General features: G+C 41.7%; 1 protein-coding gene across 2 annotated transcripts in view; it reads right to left on the minus strand.

The window, feature by feature from the left end:
* Positions 1 to 6526, minus strand: part of ACSBG1 (acyl-CoA synthetase bubblegum family member 1) — a 110841-nt gene extending 104315 nt beyond the window's left edge. Inside the window, exons 1-2 of one of the 2 annotated variants that reach the window (XM_077264209.1) lie at positions 6461 to 6526; positions 5104 to 5278 (exon numbers count right to left, since the gene is read on the minus strand). The gene's annotated coding sequence lies outside the window, so the exon portion shown is untranslated. The remainder of the gene's footprint in view (positions 1 to 5103; positions 5279 to 6460) is intronic. The other variant, XM_077264211.1, reaches the window with a different exon arrangement.
* Positions 6527 to 7007: the final 481 nt, after the last annotated feature.

Raw genomic sequence — 7007 nt, forward strand, 5'->3', positions numbered from 1 at the left:
GGACACACCTTGATTTAACATGTCCCTTTTGTCACATTATTTTCACGGGTACCATCATTTCTGTCCAGGCCTATTTCATGAGTTTTATTTTTTTTTAATTCTGTGGAAGCATGGTTGATAAGCAACGTCTGACTTTAATTTGTTCATTTTCAAAGATGTTTTATTTATTATTGCTTTTGTCAAATTCAAGATATTTCAGTGACCATTGTGTTTTTTTCTGCCATTTAACTAGGGGTACCAACAATTTTGACCATGTGTGTACTGTATATACTCCTACTATTTACCTTTTTCAATCTGTGAGACCAGTTATGACTGCATGATTGAATGAAGGGAAAGATTACAGAAGAAATAGAGATGTTAACTATTTTAGTTATGTGGGCAGTGACAACTATTGAAATAGACTTATGGAGATGTGAGAGTATAGGGTCATTGGTGCAGGTTGTTGGTCAAGAAGATGTGAGGAGCCTGACAACTCCTTCTTCTGTGACCTTTATCAAGGTAGAACATGAACTTGAGGTGAGGGAGGGAAGGGGATTCAAGATGTGAGAAGCTTGTGTGAAAATGTCCTGGTGGATATGGTTAATTTTCTCTTGGAAAGGCTTGTTTGGCTAAATGGATAGAAGCCTTCTGCTTGATAAAACATGTTTGCAGTGTGTTCTTGTAAGGCTACGTTCACATTTGCGGTGTGCGCCGCAGCGTCGCCGCCGCAACGCACAGCGCAAATGTGAACACATGCACAACGCTGCTTTTTGCGCCGCATGCGTCCTTTTTTCCATTGATTTTGGACGCAGCAAAAATGCAACTTGCTGCGTCCTCTGCGCCCCGACGCGGGCGCCGCAGGGACGCATGCGGCGCAAAAAGCAAGTGCACCGCATGTCCATGCGCCCCCATGTTAAATATAGGGGCGCATGATGCATGCGGCGCCGCTGCGGTGCCCGACGCTGCGGCGCTAGCCGCGAATGTGAACGTAGCCTACGCTGGCCCCCAACAGTAGTCACGTGAGTGGGCCGTCCTTTCCTCACAAGGGCCAGTTACAGAAGATTGAGTGCCGTGGGTATGAATGTGCGACTTTATTCCTGAATCGGATATCTCCACAGTCCATTCTGATATACTTGATGCAGTACTCTCTCTAACCCTTTCAATCAGGAAGCCAGCCCAGTTCTTACAATGTCCTTTTTATGCATGGCCAAACAGGAGAACAGGGAGTAACAGGTTATGCATTCTTCATCACCCCTCATACAATATACCAGCTCATTTCCCAGAGTTACAGTTAGCATTTTGTTCCCTGCAACAGGCACAGCAAAGGAAAGGGTGAAAGTTTGAAATGCCTGCATTTTCCTAGGTGTTGAGTCAATAGGGTCTTGGTGTGTTGATATGACCCTGATACCCTGTGCCCTTGCTTCATTCACAGGGACTGCTCATAGAGACGTTGCTCCCTGTTTCAGTACCCACAGCAGGGCACTACCTTGTCCCAAGGTCCCCTTCTCGCTAGACAGCATGCTTACCCTGACTCATAAGGTTTAATCTTGCAGGGGTCCCCACATGCATGTGATGTCCTGCCACCACATTGTACACTTAATATATGGTACATGCTATATTGCAACGTTAATATATTATATACATACTCTATGGTACTGTAGGTCATAAATAGCTATCCCATTACATTATGTACTTAACATATGGCATGTGCTACTTTACATCTCTTTATATAATTATATATAAATACAATTTTATTTCTTTTTTTATCATTTAATAGCAGGTGGTACATTACTATCCCATCACATTATACACTTACACACATTGTTTGCTTACTGCATGGCATGTGCCACATGGGCCATTACAGTCCTATAATTTACACTATTTTGGGAGTGCTACAGTGCTACTTCCATATTTTGATTCTACTATTCAGGTTAGGCTTTTGCCTGGGAAGCTTGTACCCCCATTTGCTCTTGTCTGCTATATAACCGGTGCTACTTTTTCATTTTTCTATACTATATGGCAGATATATTATCCCATCACAATACATGGTACTACTATCCCATCACTACTTGGTATTGTGTTATCCCATCACATTATGCACATACTACATGGCATGTGCTATATTAGGCTACGTTCACATTTGCGTTGTGTGCCGCAGCGTCGGCGCCGCAACGCACAACGCAAACAAAAACGCAGCAAAATGCATGCACAATGCTGCGTTTTGCGCCGCATGCGTCCTTTTTTTGATTGATTTTGGATGCAGCAAAAATGCAACTTGCTGCGTCCTCTGCGCCCGGACGCGTGCGCCGCAGGGACGCATGCGCCGCAAAACGCAAGTGCGACGCATGTCCATGCGCCCCCATGTTAAATATAGGGGCGCATTATGCATGCGGCGACGCTGCGGCGCCCGACGCTGCGGCGCAGACCGCAAATGTGAACGTAGACTTACAACTACATTAATATCCAATTACAGTGCCTACAAGTAGTATTCAACCCCCTGCAGATTTAGCAGGTTTACACATTTGGAATTAACTTGGCATTGTGACATTTGGACTGTAGATCAGCCTGGAAGTGTGAAATGCACTGCAGCAAAAAAGAATGTTATTTCTTTGTTTATTTTATTTTTTTATTGGGAAAAGTTTTTTCAGAGGGTCATTTATTATTCAACCCCTCAACCCACCAGAATTCTGTTTGGTTCCCCTAAAGTATTAAGAAGTAGTTCAGGCACAAAGAACAATGAGCTTCACATGTTTGGATTAAATATCTCTTTTTCCAGCCTTTTCTGACTATTTAAGACCCTCCCCAAACTTGTGAACAGCACTCATACATGGTCAACATGGGAAGACAAAGGAGCATTCCAAGGCCATCAGAGACAAGATCGTGGAGGGTCACAAGGCTGGCAAGGGGTACAAAACCCTTTCCAAGGAGTTGGGCCTACCTGTCTCCACTGTTGGGAGCATCATCCAGAAGTGGAAGGCTTATGGAACTACTGTTAGCCTTCCACGGCCTGGACAGCCTTTGAACGTTTCCTCCCATGCCGAGGCCAGGCTTGTCCGAAGAGTCAAGGCTAACTCAAGGACAACAAGGAAGGAGCTCCGGGAAGATCTCATGGCAGTGGGGACATTGGTTTCAGTCAATACCATAAGTAACGTACTCCACCGCAATGGTCTCCGTTCCAGACGAGCGCGTAAGGTACCTTTACTTTCAAAGCGTCATGTCAAGGCTCATCTACAGTTTGCTCATGATCACTTGGAGGACTCTGAGACTGACTGGTTCAAGGTTCTCTGGTCTGATGAGACCAAGATCGAGATCTTTGGTGCCAACCACACACGTGACGTTTGGAGACTGGATGGCACTGCATACGACCCCAAGAATACCATCCCTACAGTCAAGCATGGTGGTGGCAGCATCATGCTGTGGGGCTGTTTCTCAGCCAAGGGGCCTGGCCATCTGGTCCGCATCCATGGGAAGATGGATAGCACGGCCTACCTGGAGATTTTGGCCAAGAACCTCCGCTCCTCCATCAAGGATCTTAAGATGGGTCGTCATTTCATCTTCCAACAAGACAACGACCCAAAGCACACAGCCAAGAAAACCAAGGCCTGGTTCAAGAGGCAAAAAATCAAGGTGTTGCAGTGGCCTAGTCAGTCTCCTGACCTTAACCCAATTGAGAACTTGTGGAAGGAGCTCAAGATTAAAGTCCACATGAGACACCCAAAGAACCTAGATAACTTGGAGAAGATCTGCATGGAGGAGTGGGCCAAGATAACTCCAGAGACCTGTGCTGGCCTGATCAGGTCTTATAAAAGACGATTATTAGCTGTAATTGCAAACAAAGGTTATTCCACAAAATATTAAACCTAGGGGTTGAATAATAATTGACCCACACTTTTATGTTTAAAATTTATAAAAATTTAACTGAGCAACAAAACTTTTTGGTTTGTAAGATTTATGCATCTGTTAATAAATCCTGCTCTTGTTTGAAGTTTGAAGGCTCTAACTTATTTGCATCTTATTAAACCTGCTAAATCTGCAGGGGGTTGAATACTACTTGTAGGCACTGTACATCACTACATGGTATGTACCACAGTACAAATCCATTACATAATAGACTTACTCAGTGACAGGCAGTACATCACTATCCCATTCCTATTACATGTGAGTACACATAAAGCACAAGGACTCTGTAAAAAGCGGTATATGACCTCTTGTTTTAAGTTCAATGTAGGCCATTCATTTATGCACATTATACACATATTATGGGGTAGCTGCTACATTACTATGCCTATACATTATACACATATTATATGGCAGTCAATACATTACTGTCGTCTTACATTTTACACATTCTATATGTTATATCACTATCCCACTACATGAGATACTTGTTATATGGCAGGTGGTACACTACAATCCACTACATTATACAGATGCTGCATGCCATATACTGCTTTATTACTCTTTCATTAGACACATACTATATGGCGAGTGCTGCATTACTATTCCATCGCATGTCATTCAGTCTTTAGAAGGACCGATACTTCCAGAATAACCTTCAGCTTAACTCAAGCAACAGATTTCCTATATTTTTGTTTATTGAGATAGCAATCCAAATATTACTCTACTTTTAGGTCTAATAGGACCTTCATCAGACCAAGGAAAACATAAAGAATAAAAACAATATAAGCTAACATAAGATAGACACAAATGGAATATTTGTATATATGAGTAGAGAATAGTGTATATGTGAGCTGGCTTAGTCACACAAAAATATATAATAACACATGTAAATAATGCAGGGTATATATTTGCATACAGCAAATCACTGATCCTAATCTAATAAAGAGGTCCTAAGAAGAGTGCTAAATCGAAACAGCTCAGGTAATATCACTAAATGTACAGTATATGAACCGTAAAAGTCAAATACCAATGAAGAATCTCCTATGAAAAGTAAGCCAAAGAACAATAGTTGTTTAATATAGATTAGTCATTATTTAAATATAGAATAATGCGCATGGCATCATTTTTTAGAAACTCTTCTTCCATGTTTTTTCTATAGAGAACATCTGAAATGTTTCATTCCTATACTGCAATGCTTGATGTGACCCAAAATGCAATATTTACCTGTGAGGTAAAGGAAACTTGCAGGGTGATCCTCAGAGGGAATGATATCAGCACATTGATATTATTTTTAATCCACAAGACACTGGACTAGACACCCAAGGACGTTTCTCCCTTGAGAAGTTGGTTGCACTTGTCTAGAATATGTTTGGATTCTTTCAAAGTTCTTGCTTTCTCCCTGTTTGGACATGTGAAGAATTTCAATGAGAACTAAGCTATTTACATGCAAATCCGACCAATTGACCAATCAGTGATATTTTCCAAGTTGTGGAAATCAGTGCCTCTCTATAAGTCATTGTGTGGACGGATAAAAGAGACACAGTGGAATTAGGATGAGATTTAGAGCAGTGAACAAGCAGATCTTTGTGAGACGTTGAGGCTTACAATCTTTTCCCAATGCCTTTCCCTGAAAAGCAGCCAATAGTGCCAAAGCATTAATTGTGGCCATTAGTACAAGGGGGAACACTTCTATTGGGATTTTTCTGCACAATAAGAAGTTTTGTAATTTTTTTCTTTTTTTTTAGTTGAGTAATGAGTCTTGTATTTTCATTCAGTTGGATACATATTGATGATAAGTAACTTTTCTAGTTGATACTGTCATGACCACTGGGCAGTATAAACTACCTGATTTTGTATTATGGTTGTTGTATCAATCTTTTTATTCTCGTAAAATACTTTTCATCTTTCAATCACTTTGCATAACTCCAGTGTATGCCCAGTGAACCAAATAATGAAATAATGAAAGGATCCAAAGTTCTGACACAATAATGGGGCTGTACAAACTCATATGAAGCTAAAAAGTAAAGCACTGGAATCGGTTTGGTATTAACAGTGGTGATCAAACACAGACAAGTAAATTAAAAAAAATCAGAAATACCATGAACTTATAGTTATAGACTATGCACTATACAATAGTGATCAAAACCCAATAACCACCTAATTACATGCATGCATTGTCTTCATATCTGAGTTGGTTACCACAATTGGCAAACATTCTTCAAAAAGTCTCATAAAGTTAATGTGGTTTTTCTACAGCTTGGGTTGTTGTGTCAATAGAAAACAATGTTGTGAGGTCTGCACACGATCCTGTGTAGTTTATGGTTTTAACAGGCTGAGATGGTCACATAGAATTATTCAATAGGTTTCAGGCAATTAGTATTGATAATCAAATCCTATGTATAAATATGCAAGAGACAGTGCTTATGCCATTAAGGGATAATGGTAAGATGTACATGTGCCAAATACCTTCACATCCAAGTTGCAGTCAATGTAGTGGAATAAACTTTATTTTGTGGGCAAGAAAGTCCAGGAGTTGCGTTGCATCAAACCTCAATACAGGGAGTATTGGCCGGTGACTCACCTGATATGGTTTGTGCCATGTATGAGAGCAGTTGGCATGTGACATCACTCGTTGCTTGTTGCCTGTGTACAGAGTCCATGCTATAAATAAATAAATAATAAAAATATGACATGAAGTTCATCCATTCCAGTGAAGCCATTGTCCCCTGTAAGAGAATTAAAATATTAAACAACCATATTCCTCACCTGTTCGCTGAGAAGCTAATAATCCATTTGTCCGCGACGGGTCTAGCCCTGCTACATCTAGATGGCAGGTGCATTGTTGCATGATCTATACAGCCTGTCATCCAGCAGAGACACTATGCAGCATATGCTACCACTGCATAGTGCAGTGGTGGCGAACCTATGGCATGCGTGCCAGAGGGGGCACGCAGAGCCCTCCCGGTAGCCACACATGCCATCTCCTCAAAACTAGTGCCGCCACCACTCTCCTCAGCCCGCTCGTAATCTCCCTCATCACTAGCACTGATGCTGCAGTCACTCTACTCTGCTCCTAACTCTCCCATCAGGCCGCGTGCCGCTCCACCAGTCTGCGCACGTGCTGAGGA

The sequence above is a fragment of the Ranitomeya variabilis genome, chromosome 5, assembly GCF_051348905.1.
Source record: "Ranitomeya variabilis isolate aRanVar5 chromosome 5, aRanVar5.hap1, whole genome shotgun sequence".
Taxonomy (NCBI): domain Eukaryota; kingdom Metazoa; phylum Chordata; class Amphibia; order Anura; family Dendrobatidae; genus Ranitomeya; species Ranitomeya variabilis.